This window comes from Salmo salar, chromosome 10 (assembly GCF_965601325.2).
Source record: "Salmo salar chromosome 10, fSalSal1, whole genome shotgun sequence".
NCBI lineage: Eukaryota > Metazoa > Chordata > Actinopteri > Salmoniformes > Salmonidae > Salmo > Salmo salar.
Window position 1 is genome coordinate 121,240,978 of NC_138300.1, and position 13,900 is coordinate 121,254,877.

Here is a 13,900-nt window from a genome sequence, read left to right on the forward strand (position 1 = left end):
GCAGCGGATGTAGAAACAATGTAGCGCTTTTTCACATCTTACCTATCAAACGGAACAAAATGACACATTAAAGAGTATTTTTTATTTTATTCTTATCTAACAGGATATTTTCCCTTTTGTTAAAAAGAGTGAAATATTAGCCGAGAAGCAGAGCAATGTGTTCTGTATTAATTTCCGTGATGTTTTAATATGTTTTTGACGAGCTGTTGTACTTTCATGGACTGCAGAGGGGTGTCCAACGCGCGCATGCGTAGTGCAAGGGATCACGGTCGGGGCGGAACACGCAGAACGTTGCAGATAGCAATACAACATCTAGAACTGTTACACTTCTCCCGAACGATGTTCTAATGACATAAGCGATACATTTCTATCTTCAACGTTGTGAACTTTGCGCCCGGTGACCCTCTTGGTTAACTACGTGCATTTCGTACTACAATAAGGCCGACCACGGCGCAGGAACACGATTGAAGTTTTGTGCATTAATTTAGCTGGTTTTCACAGTCTGAGTTAATTTCCAGGAACACTGTGCTTGATCTCACTCGTTTTGTGACTGAGTTGAGTTGTTTCGGTGGTTATATCGCTCGACCGTTGAGACGCCGCGGTGTTGTTTTCATCAAGCTGAGGAACAATTGACTGCATCATCATTTTTGTTGGGGGGGGGAATCGTTTTAACGCGAATGTATATTCCAACTGTCTCTGACATCTATTCCACCCACGTGTTTGCTACCTCTGCTTTCTTCTCATAGAGATGTATCCATTGACGTTCTCTTCCATTTGATAGGTAAGATGTTAACATTGTTACATTGGTCGCAACATCCGCTGTTATACTACTGTGTTGTGAAATTGGCCGCAGATTCATTTAGCCTTTTATTTTCTGTTACTCAAACAAACCAAATGGACAGATCCAGAATCACGAGTGGACCTCAGAAGAAGACTAATTACAATCTAGCTGTTTGCGTCGTGTGTTTCTTACTCACTCGGCATCTTCCAAAACCACAGGTATTGGTTGTTGTTTCTCATAGTTGAAGAGGGATTGGATGATCAGACTCTTGAGTTGTAGGGGCCTATCTAGGGCTCTGGTTAAATAAGATAAACGGTTTACTATGTAGAGAATAGGATGCTATTTGGGAAGTAGTCGAGTCACACAGCCTAACGGATGACAAAGTTCAAGGAACTGAAGCTCAGACGTATCGTTTTCATCTCGTTGCGTGATTTGAAATATTGATGTGATTCCAATACGTAGGCTCAGTCTTCTAATAAGGCAGTGTTATAAACCTTACACATCTGCTATGAATGTAATTGCGATGACCACTTGTTCTGAATCCTACCAGCCTATTGGGCTGAACTCATGTGCATCGTGCTGTCTTCAGATGTATGGCACAAATATAGTATGGTGATTTAACAGACGCTCTTATGGCACAAATATAGTATGGTGATTTAACAGACGCTCTTATGGCACAAATATAGTATGGTGATTTAACAGACGCTCTTATGGCACAAATATAGTATGGTGATTTAACAGACGCTCTTATCCAGAAGCGATTTGCAGAACTGTCAACATTGACGTGAAGCAGATATTCAGTAGCAGCCTATATGTGGCCTCCACTAAGGAGATACAGCAAGCCTTAACCATAAGGCTTGCAGATTATGACTCCAACTCAGTATTGTTGCTTTGTGTGAACATGGGAATGTGGTGGTGATGGGAAGTCATAATTATTCTCCCTGCTCTCTTTCTCTTAGTCTTTCTCTTAGTCTCTCTCTATGCCCCTCTCTCTCTCTCTCTCTCTCTGCCACTTCCTTTGGCTCACTGGGTGCAATAGCGGCAGCTGTCTGAACCACCAGACATCCTCCCACACAGCCTCCGCTCTGTCCTCATCTCCCTTCGCCTTTCCCCCTCTCCTTCACTCCTTTTGAGCTCGCAGAAAGGCTGCATTATGCCTGTTAGGTACAAGGGGCCAAAATAGAGTGGCAGAGGGAATGGCCGAGCCCACAGAGGGTGAACTGACTGCTTCTGAAGAGGGTGTCACAGAGCCTTTAGCATCACCAGACCAGAGATATGTTATCTGTAGGGATGGATGGGCAGCAGCTTGTAGAGACAGTGGGCGGCCTTTGTTTTTGGAGGACTTGGTTGAAATAGGGCTTTAACAACTCATTTGTGGATGATGGTGTATTGCTATTTGGTATCCTTTAAATTTCAAGTTAATTATGCTGTAATAAATGCATGGGAAATCTTACTCGGCTGAGCTTGCACATAAAAAAAATACATATATATTTTTAAAGCAGTCACACTCACAGGAACTAACTCTGGTTCATATAATACCCTTTGGCCAAGCAATAGTGTGTGTGTCAGTCTTAGAGAGAAAATGGTCGCCTTGGGCCAAGGCCGTAGTTCTCCCAGTTAGGTCACTGACCTCTGGCTCTGACCCTCTCTATAAACAATAGCCAGCATACAGAGTCACAGTTTTCACACACAGAGAGCTCCTTTGTAGCCGGATGGAGCTAAACAACTCAGAGAATAGTCAAATGGCAAACCAGTGATGGAAAGAATTGAGCCGGATGGAACTAAATGAGTGAAACTGTTACCCTGACTGGTGACTAGCTTGAGCAACACATGGAGCGATGCAAAACAAAAGCTCTTAGTACTATTGTGGTAGCAGGAACATGCATTCTGACTCCGCCTTTAGTGTCTAGCTTGGAATCTGAACAGATATGTGCCGTTTCACTTCACCACGTCAATGGGAGCGTATCAGTTTGACTTCCAGGCTATATAGTCGCTGTGGCTACCAGTGAAATGCTCAATGCTGCCTAACTAATGCTGATGGTGATATCCACCTTTCAGCCAATCAGATAATGCCAGGTCACATTCATCATCATCATCATCATCATGCATATCCAGGTCAGTTAGTGGTCTGTCCTAATGTGATCGACTGTGCTTTAGAATAAATTGGTATACTTTTAATATCCCGTAGAGAAATTGACACCAGACAGGCATATTTGACATGCAATTGCTATCTTGTCTTAGGTCTTTCTTTATGTAGTGTTGTCTCTCTTGTCGTGATGTGTGTTCTGTCCTATATTTTATTTATTTTTTAATCCCAGCCCCTGTCCCCTCAGGAGGCCTTTTGGTAGACCGTCATGAACAAATTCTTATTTATATTAACGGACTTGCCTGGTTAAATAATAAAACATACAGAAAACATACATCAGATGATGTATGCCTACATACATAACCAGACATATACATTTACGTCATTTAGCAGACGCTCTTATCCAGAGCGACTTACAAATTGTTGCCACTGCTACATCTTCTACTATGTCATTTCCACGAGCACCAACGTGAAGTTCATAGGAGCGTGTCAAATTGGATGTCAAATGAAAGCGAAGAGTCTATTTATTTGTTGTTGTTGATATTAAGGCACATACACATTTTTAACCATTTTCCATCCTAAAAATTAGGTATAAGCAAAAGGCTTAGATTTGTGGTCAAACAGATGGAACAAGGGGGTCTTAGGAAACATCTACCAGAAAAAGTCTTAAGGTATTTGAAATGCATGAAAACAACTAAAGACTCCTGCCAACTAATAAACACAGTGCGTTCGTAAAGTATTCAGACCCCTTCACTTTTCCCACATTTTGTTATGTTACAGCCTTGTTCTAAAAGGGATTTCATTGTTTTTTTCCCTGATCAGTCTAAACACAATACCCTGTAATGACATCACAATACCCTGTAATGACATCACAATACCCTGTAATGACATCACAATACCCTGTAATGACTTCACAATACCCTGTAATGACTTCACAATACCCTGTAATGACTTCACAATACCCTGTAATGACTTCACAATACCCTGTAATGACTTCACAATACCCCGTAATGACTTCACAATACCCCGTAATGACATCACAATACCCCGTAATGACATCACAATACCCCGTAATGACATCACAATACCCCATAATGACAAAGCAAAAACAGGTATTTAGACATTTTAGCAAATGTACTAAAAATAGACAACTGATATCACATTTTACATAAGTATTCAGACCCTGTACTTAGTACTTAGTTGAAGCACCTTCGTCAGTGATTACAGCATTGAGTGTTCTTGGGTATGACGCTACAAACTTGTCACACCTGTATTTGGGGAGTTTCTCCCATTCTTCTCTGCAGATCCTCTCAAGCTCTGTCAGGTTGGATGGGGAGTGTTGCTGGAACAAATATTTTCAGGTCTCTCCAGAGATGTTCGATCTGGTTGAAGTCAGGGCTCTGGTTGGGCCACTCGAGGACATTCAGACACTTGTCCCGAAACCACTCCTGCGTTGTCTTGGTTGTGTGCTTAGGGTCGTTGTCCTGTTTATAGGTGAACCTTCACCCCAGTCTGAGGTCCTGAGCGCTCTGGAGCGGGTTTTCATCAAGGATCTCCCTGTACTTTGCTCCGTTCATCTTTCCCTCGATCCTGACTAGTCTCCATTAGACTCTGTAACGATTTTAAAGTCACCTTTGGCCTCCTGATGAAATCCCTGAGAGGTTTCCTTCCTAATTCACACGCTTATCAAGAAAACATCCCTGGTCATCCCTGCTGCCTCTGATGTTGCAGACTCACTAAGCACATGCTTCGTTTATAAATGAAGTCTGAGTGTTGGAGTGTGCCCCTGGTTATCCATCAATTTAAAAAACAAGAACATTATGCCCTCTAGTTTGCTTTATATATGGAATTTGAAATTATTTATACTTTTACTTTTGATACTTAAGTATATTTAAAACCAAATACTTTAGACTTTTACTCAAGTAGTATTTTACTCAGTGACTTTCACTTTTACTTGGGTCATTTTTTTACTTGGGTCATTTTCTATTAAGGTATCTTTACTTTTACTCAAGTATGACAATTGGGAACTTTTTCCAGCAGTAGCAGCAGCAGTAGTAGTAGTAATCGCAGCAGCAGTAGTAGTAGTAGTAGCAGCAGTAGCAGATTTGATTTATTAGGACCCCCATTAACCGACGCCGATGGCGACAGCTAGTCTTACTGGGGTTCCGACATATAACGAAAAATACATTACAGACAAAATACTTTTCAATTTAAAAACGTGTGTGTGTGTGCATCTATCAGTTACATAGATGTCAGTCCATACACAACAACAAGAATATCAAACGGGGGAGAGGCGTTGTGCCATGAGGTGTTGCTTTAATGTTTCTTAAAGCAAGAATTGACAGTCAGTCTCTCCTCAACTCTTAGCCATGAGAGACTGGCATGCGTAGTATTAATATTAGCCCTCTGATTACAATGAAGAGCAAGACGTGCCGCTCTGTTCTGGGACAGCTGCAGCTTAACTAGGACTTTCTTTGCATCAATTGACCATATGACTGGACAATAATCAAGATGAGATAACTAGAGCCTGCAGGACTTGCTTTGTGGAGTGTGGTGTCAAAAGCAGAGCATCTCTTTATTATGGACAGACCTCTCCAATCTTTATAACCATTGAGTCTATATGTTTGGACCATGACAGTTTACAATCTGGTAACACCAAGTAATTTAGTCTCTTCAACTTGTTCAACAGCCACGCCATAACATTACCAGATTCAGCTGAGGTCTAGAACTTAGGGAATGAGTTGTACCAATACATTGCTTTTAGTTTTAGAAATGTTCAGGACCAGTTTATTACTGGCCACCCATTCCAAAACAGACTAACTCTTTAATGGTTTCAGAGACTTCATTAGCTGTGGTTGCTGATGTGTATATGGTTTAATCATCAGCGTACATGGACACACATGCTTTGTTTAATGCCAGCGGCAGGTCAATGGTGAAAATAATAGTAGAGGGCCTAGAGAGCTGCCCTGTGGTACACCACACTTTAGATGTTTGACATTAGATAAGCTTCCGTTAAAGAAAACCCTTTGAGTTCTATTAGATTGCCATGTCGTGGATTCAGAGCTGAGGTTGAAAAGCCATAACACATAAGTTTTCTCAACAACAGGTTATGGTCAATATCAAAAGCTACATTGAAATCTAACTGTACAGGTCCCACAGTCGTCTCATCAATTTATTTGAACCAATCATCAGTCATTTGTGTCAGTGCAGTACTCTAGAAGCATGCTGAAAGTCTGTTGTTCATTTGTTTACAGAGAAATAGCATTGTATTTGGTCAAACACAAATTTTTCCCCCAACAGTTTGCTAAGAGCTGGCAGCAAGCTGATAGGTCTGCTGTTAGAACCAGTAAAGGCCGCTTTACCACTCTTGGGTAGCGGAATGACTTTAGCTGAGAACAGACTTTCCTCTTGGCTCAGATTAAAGATGTGACAGGTAAGAGTGGCTATAGAGTCAGCTATCATCCTCAGTAGCTTTCCATCTAACATGCTGACCAAACCGGACGAGCGCACATTATTTTTGTTCACCCACACCAGAAGCGATCAGGACATGCAGGTTAAAATATCAAAACAAACTCTGAACCAATTATATTAATTTGGGGACAGGTCGAAAAGCATTAAACACTTTTGACAATTTAGCTAGTTAGCTTGCTGTTGCTAGCTAATTTGTCCTGGGATATAAACATTGGGTTGTTATTTTACCTGAAATGCACAAGGTCCTCTACTCTGACAATTAATCCACAGATAAAACGGTAAACCAAATTCCTTTCTTGTCAACTCTCCTCCTTCCTCATGCTGCTTCCTATTATTTTGGACATAATATGGTGGTTGGCAACCAGCGTTACTACAACCTACTGGAATGTGGAAGTTCATCTGTCAATCACCCACGTGGGTATATGGAGTGTGGAAGTTCATCTTTAAATCACCCACGTGGGTATATGCTCCTAAAAATCTACGATGAGATGGGAGAGGCCAGACTTGCAGCGCGTTGAGCGTCACAAATAGAACTGATTTCTATTTTAGCGCCTGTCCACACAGACGTTCGCGAGACGATGTGGGTGCAATGATTGCATAACATGTATGTGTACATTTATTTTGCAGTGCTCGCGCACACGTCACGTGTCCGATCTGGTCAGCATGTAAGTTGTCAATGCCAGGAAGTTTATCATTTTTATTTTATTTTAACCTACATTTTAACTAGGCAAGTCAGTTAAGAACAAATTCTTATTTACAATGACGGCCAAACCCGGACACGCTGGGCCAATTGTGCACTGCCCTATGGGACTTGTTAACAGTTATTGTCCATAATTGTAGGTTACATGATTGCTGTATATGATAGTTGTGCCAACCCTAGCCTTTTAGACTTTTTACCAGCATCATAGAGATGTTCAACTGGTTTGTGTTGACGTACTGCAATACCTTCTCTCTGGGACTGTCGAGTTCATGATGTTCAGCTGTGTCTCTACCTCTGTAGTCAGTCTGTATCACAGAGCACATCATGTCTCCATGCTGAGAGAGGCTTTCATTGAAGCCAACTTCCTGGTTCCTGTTGTAGCCTCGGGCACATGTCACGCAGCACGACAGGCCTTCTACTGTACTGTACTGCATGCACTGCAGCATCTATATAGAGGAAACGGTGTCATGTCACGCAGCACGACAGGCCTTCTCCTCTACTCTACTGTACTGCATGCACTGCAGCATGTATAGAGGAAACGGTGTGTGTGTGTGTGTGAACCTCAGTGTGGGTGGAAGCCTGGTGGTGTCCTTCAGAAAATATGTAGGCTGAGTTCACTTTGCTGAATTGTCAGTCAGGAACCCAGGCTAGCAGAGATTCGACTGCACTTCAGACCTCTGGAACTAAAGTATGTCTGACCCACACACACACTGAGATCAGTAGGACCAGCCCACAAAGGCTGTGTAGTGTCTTCCTCTAAAGGGAAAGGCTGTGGTTTCATGAGTTGTAGGGCTGGGTTAGGGGGGTAGTTTTTTTTTTTGTAGTTCCATGAAGGGGGACCCTTCTGGGAACAGCTAAAGCCACAAGAAATGCTGAATTCTGTCTCATTCTCTCTCACAGCCTGGTAGCCTGCTGCCGCTATGATGTTGGCCTATCCAAGGAGTTAGGGTTTCCCTATGCTATGATGTTGGCCTATCCAAGGAGTTAGGGTTCCCTTGCGGGGCCTCCGGAGTGGGCCCTATGCATGCGTTGGTCTATCCAAGGAGTTAGGGTTTCCCTATGCTATGATGTTGGCCTATCCAAGGAGTTAGGGTTTCCCTATGCTATGATGTTGGTCTATCCAAGGAGTTAGGGTTTCCCTATGCTATGATGTTTGTCTATCCAAGGAGTTAGGGTTTCCCTATGCTATGACGTTGGTCTATCCAAGGAGTTAGGGTTTCCCTATGCTATGATGTTGGCCTATCCAAGGAGTTAGGGTTTCCCTATGCTATGATGTTGGCCTATCCAAGGAGTTTTTCATACTGCATGTTCTTCACCCAGGCAGGGCTAAATGCAGTGTGAACGCAAATTCACGTGGAGCTGTTTCTGGTAGAGAGAAATGAAGTGTCATGCGATGCAGGTCTGGTCCATATTGTTCCATTCCTTACACAGTGACGTCACTGGCCTACTGGGGACTTTGCCCAGACCCTCTCCTGTTGCTATCAGTACGACAAACCCAGATGTATTGCCATACAGATCAATATGTAAACACAGGAAATCAAATTGATATCAGATTGATTTGATTTGGGTTTCTTCTTGTCGTTCTACATCGCAAAAGTCTTGAACGGCTGGTCAGGGATGTTTCATGGTTAGTGTACTTTAGACACGTCAGCTGATCTATTTCTGCATCTATGGGAAGTGTGTGCTTGACGTATGACCTGGTAAAGTGCAACAGTATGTGGTTTTACTCCTCATCCATGCCATGTGGAACTGAACTGCCTTGCCCAATGTGTCATGGTAGGTCTTACATTATATGACTGGAAGTCTTCATGTGCTCTGACTGTCCTCCTACTCCACACACACTGTAGCTGTGTTGACCTGTGTTGACCTTAAATTAGTCTGTCTGACGCGTAGTAACCATGGATGAAACGTGTTTTCAAAGGGAAGGGTGGTAGGTCCCCCTTACTACCAGTCACTCTAGCTGTGCAGCCAGCAGCTAAAAGTGAAATAAACAAGAAAAAAATGTACAGTAAACATTACACTCACAGAAGTACCAAATTAATAAAGACATTTCAAATGTCATTATGTGCAAATGGTTAAAGTACAAAAGGGAAAATAAATAAACAAAAATATGGGTTGTATTTACAGTGGTGTTTGTTCTTCACTGGTTGTCCTTTTCTTTGTGGCAACAGGTCACAAATCTTTCTGCTGTGATATTTCACCCAGTAGATATGGGAGTTTATCAAAATCGGGTTTGTTTTTTTGAATTCTTTGTGGATCTGTGTAATCTGAGGGAAATATGTGTCTCTAATATGGTCATACATTTGGCAGGAGGTTAGGAAGTGCAGCTCAGTTTCCACCTCATTTTATGGGCAGTGGCTCTTCTATTGAGAGCCAGGTCTGTCGACGGAAACCTTTCTCAATAGCAAGGCTATGCTCACTGAGTCTGTACATAGTCAAAGATTTCCTTCATTTTGGATCTGTCTCAGTGGTCAGGTATTCTGCCACTGTGTACTCTCTGTTTAGGGCCAAATAGAATTCTAGTTTGCTCTGTTTATTTGTTAATTCTTTCCAATGTGTCAAGTAATTATCTTTTTGTTTTCTCAAGATTTGGTTGGGTCTAATTGTGTTGCTGTCCTGGGACTCTGTGGGGTCTGTTTGTGTTTGTGAACAGAGCCCCAGGACCAGCTTGCTTAGGGGACTCTTCTCCAGGTTCATCTCTCTGTAGGTGATTTGTTATGGAAGGTTTGGGAATCGCTTCCTTTTAGGTGGTTGTAGAATTTTACAGTTCTTTTCTGGATTTGAAAATTAGCGGGTATCGGCCTAATTCTGCTCTGCATGCATTATTTGGTGGTTTACATGGTACACAGAGGACATTTTTGCAGAATTCAAATTGAGTCTCAATTTGGTGTTTGTCCCATTTTGTGAATTCTTGGTTGGTAAGTAAACCCCAGACCTCACAACCATAAAGGCAATGGGTTCTATAACTGATTCAAGTATTTTTTTGCCAGATACAATTTGACATACCAATTAGGATGTCCCTTTTGATGGCATAGAATGCCCTTTTTGCCTTGTCTCTCAGATCGTTGACAGCTTTGTGGATGTTACCTGTGGCGCTGATGTTTAGGCCGAGGTATGTATCGTTTTTTTTGTGTGCTCTAGGGCACCGGTGTCTAGATGGAATGTGTATTCATGGTCCTGACAACTGGACCTTTTTTGGAACACCATTATTTTTTATCTTACTGAGATTTACTGTCAGGGCTCAGGTCTGACAGAATCTGTGCAGAAGATCTTGGTGCAGCTGTAGGTCCTCCTTGGTTGGGAACAAAAACACCAGATCATCAGCAAACAGTAGACATTTGACTTCAGATTCTAGTAGGGTGAGGCCGGGTGCTGCAGACTGTTCTAGTGCCCTCGTCAATTCGTTGATATATATGTTGAAGATGGTGGGGCTTAAGCTGCATCCCTGTCTCACTCCACGGCCCTGTGGAAAACATTTATTTTCTGCTAATTCTAACCGCAGACTTGTTTGTGTAGATGGATTTTATAATGTCGTATGTTTTTCCACCAACACCACTTTCCATCAACTTGTATAGCAGACCCTCATGCCAAATTGAGTCAAGGTTTTTTTTAATCAACAAAGCATGAGAAGACTTTGCATTTTTGTTTTGGTTTGTTTGTTTGTCAATTAGGGTGTGCAGGGTGAATATGTGGTCTGTCGTACGATAATTTGGTAAAAAGCCAATTTGACATTTGCTCAGTACATTGTTTTCACTGAGGAAATTTACAAGTCTGCTGTTAATGATAATGCAGAGGATGTTCCCAATGTTGCTCTTGACGCATATCCCACGGTCGTTATTGGGGTCAAATTTGTTTCCACTTTTGTGGATTGGGGTGATCAGTCCTTGGTGCCAAATATTGGGGAAGATGCCAGAGCTGAGGATGATGTTAAAGAGTTTTAGTATAGCCAATTGGAATTTGTTGTCTGCATATTTTATCATTGCATTTAGGATACCATCAACCCCACAGGCTTGGGGGGGGGGGGGGGTTGTATTTTGTCCTGTAGTTCATTCAATGTAATCGGAGGATCCAGTGGTTTCTTGTAGTCTTTAATAGTTCATTCTACGATTTGTATTTGATCATGTATATGCTTTTGCTGTTTGTTCTTTGTTATAGAGCCAGAAAGATTGGAGAAGTGGTTTACCCATACATCTCTGTTTTGGATAGATAACTCTTCGTGTTGTTTGTTTAGTGTTTTCCAATTTTCCCAGAAGTGGTTAGATTCTATGGATTCTTCAATTACGTTGAGCTGATTTCAGACGTTCTGTTCCTTCTTTTTCCATAGTGTATTTCTGTTTTGTTTTAGTGATTCACCATAGTGAAGGAATAGGCTCAGGTTTGCTGGGTCTTTCTTAGCTCTCTACGTTCTTCATCAAAACATTTGTTGTTGTTAATTTTCTTCGGTTGTCTGCTTGAAATGATTAGATTTGATAGAGAAGCTGAGATGAGCTATAGGTGTACCTACCATAGGAGTCCCCTCGAAGCCTACCATTGTCTATGTACGTACCCAGCGTGCGACAGAGCTGCAGGAGTTGTGACCCGTTTTTGTTGGTTATGTTGTCATAGTTGTGCCTTGGGGGTCATATGGGGGAGGGAATGCTGTCACCTCCAGGTAGGTGTTTGTCCCCCTGTGTGCTGAGGGTGTCAGGTTTTTGTCCAGCTCTGGCATTTAGGTCACCACAGACTAGTACATGTCCCTGGGCCTGGAAATGATTGATTTCACCCTCCAGGATGGAGAAGCTGTCTTCATTAAAGTATGGGGATTGTGTCTCTCTCTCTCTGTCTTTCTCAATTCAATTTGCTTTATTGGCAGGATGTAACAATGTACATATTGCCAAAGCTTAATTTGGATATTTACAATATGAAGATAACAAGAATCAAAATTGTCAATGGGACAACAGTAACAACAATAATCAAGGGTCAAAATAACCAACACATTCAACAATAACAATAAGCATACAGTAGAGGACATGTGCAGGTTGATTGGTCTGTCAGACACTGTCCCTCATCTTATGGCAGGCAGCAATGTAGAGCGCTGCCAACCCACAGCTCTCTGCTTCCTCCCCCAACAGGACGGGTAGCCTACTCTCATCAGAGAGGTCTTTGAAACCTTGAATAAGGGTTTCAAACTTGGGGAAATGACACTAATTGTTTTATATTTATTTTTTATATTTTGTCAGGAAATGCAGCTCCGTCTCAGGTTCTGCTGTTGTGCAGTGGTTGCACAGCCTTTCCTCTACAGGGAGCCAGGTTGTCCTGTGTCTACCCTTCTCAATAGCAAGGCTGTGCTCACTGAGCCTGTACTATGTCATGGTTTTGATCAGTAACCATGGTCAAATGGTTAACCACAGTGTACTGTCCATTTAGGGCCAGATAGCACTGCATTTTGCTTTGTGCTTGTGTTTCCCGATAAGCAATGTAGTTTTGATTGTGTTGTAATTTGTTTTATTCTGATTGATAGGATGTTCTGGTCCTGAGGATTCTGTCTCTCTGCCTGCCTGCGCCTTTCTCTCTCTCTGTCTGTCTGTCTCTGTCTCTGTCTCTGTCTGCCTCTCTCTGTCTGCCTCTCTCTCTCTCTGCGTGTTTTTCAGTGAACCTACCCTAGTGTGGATTAATCAGTCTTGGCTCTCGGTCATACAGGAAGTTCACCATTGGCAGTCCCCTCTAGCTGTAATGGGTTCTCTCTGTGATATGTCCCTGGGAGGAAATGATCTCACGTTGTTACTCAGCCAAGGTCCTGTTCATTAGGGCATGCAACAGAAAACCTTTTTATAAAACAGTGGAATAGGGAAAATGTGCATTTCACATTGGAACAGGTCCAGGTAGTCTCTCTCCCTGTTTCAGTCTTTTCTTTTCTTTTGGTCCCTAATGAACACAACATAGGACTTGTCCATGGGAACTGACCCTGGCTGGGAAGTGGTTTGTCCCGGGATGATGACATCACTCATGGGCCGTGCATTCCCCCCTCATGTGCATAGAAACAGAATTACTAGAATGGGTTTGTCTGTTCTGTTAATGACATCATCTATGCTTCTACATGCTGCTCTGTTTTGTGTATAAATACTATGTCAATACATCCATCCATATGTCATTTACTGTGGCCGATTTTTAGAATAAAATATGTTTTAAAAACGCTTCCCTCCCTATAGTTAGTGTCTGCCAACCTAGAAAATGGAGAATGAGGAGACTCCTCTAATGGTCCAACCACTAGTTTCCATTCCAGTGTTGAGGAGAACTATATTAACCCTACAGGAGATTCACTGGGGCTGAAAGTATCAACTTTCAACTGTTTTGGTGGGAAAAGGAATTAGATGACTTCTCCATATGAATGAAACTATATATATATATATTAGTTTCATTCATATATATAATTGCTTTTAACTAGCCTGATTCCAGATCTGACTGTTTTTTTTCTTGCCAACTATTATGATCATTGAGTTGTTTTATACAGATCTGGGACCAGGCTAGTTTTAAACAGAGTAGGAGGATCTATACTGCGTTCAAAACCAAGTGGGAATTTACCACCATAGAGTTGGATAGAGGACTCTAGGTGGATATAAACTGTTTTGGCATGGCCATTGAGGGCTTCACCATTTTAAAATAGTCAACTGGGTTGGCCTTGCTATGGGTGAAGGAAGGATCACATGATTCTATCCGGGTCATCAGAAGCCAATGAATTATAGTTGAAAGCAAATATTCCATAACTGTACTGTAGATGGCAGTAAATCACCGTCATTACCTTTTTATTCCTGTTCAAACACACTCTAGGTGGCGGTATAAACCCTTTCAGTTTGTTTGTCAACTCATAGAAGTCATTTTTTTT

The 13,900-nt window shown here is 42.0% G+C and overlaps 1 protein-coding gene across 2 annotated transcripts in view; it reads left to right on the top strand.

Annotated features, from left to right (window-relative positions):
• The first annotated feature begins 325 nt into the window (after positions 1-325).
• The window catches only part of LOC106561717 (tyrosine-protein kinase CSK), a 29,076-nt gene continuing 15,501 nt past the window's right edge, over positions 326-13,900 (top strand). The window contains exon 1 of one of the 2 annotated variants that reach the window (XM_045688543.2): positions 326-781. The gene's annotated coding sequence lies outside the window, so the exon portion shown is untranslated. Of the gene's footprint in view, positions 782-856; positions 1,000-13,900 lie in introns of those variants that run through there. The other variant, XM_045688544.2, reaches the window with a different exon arrangement.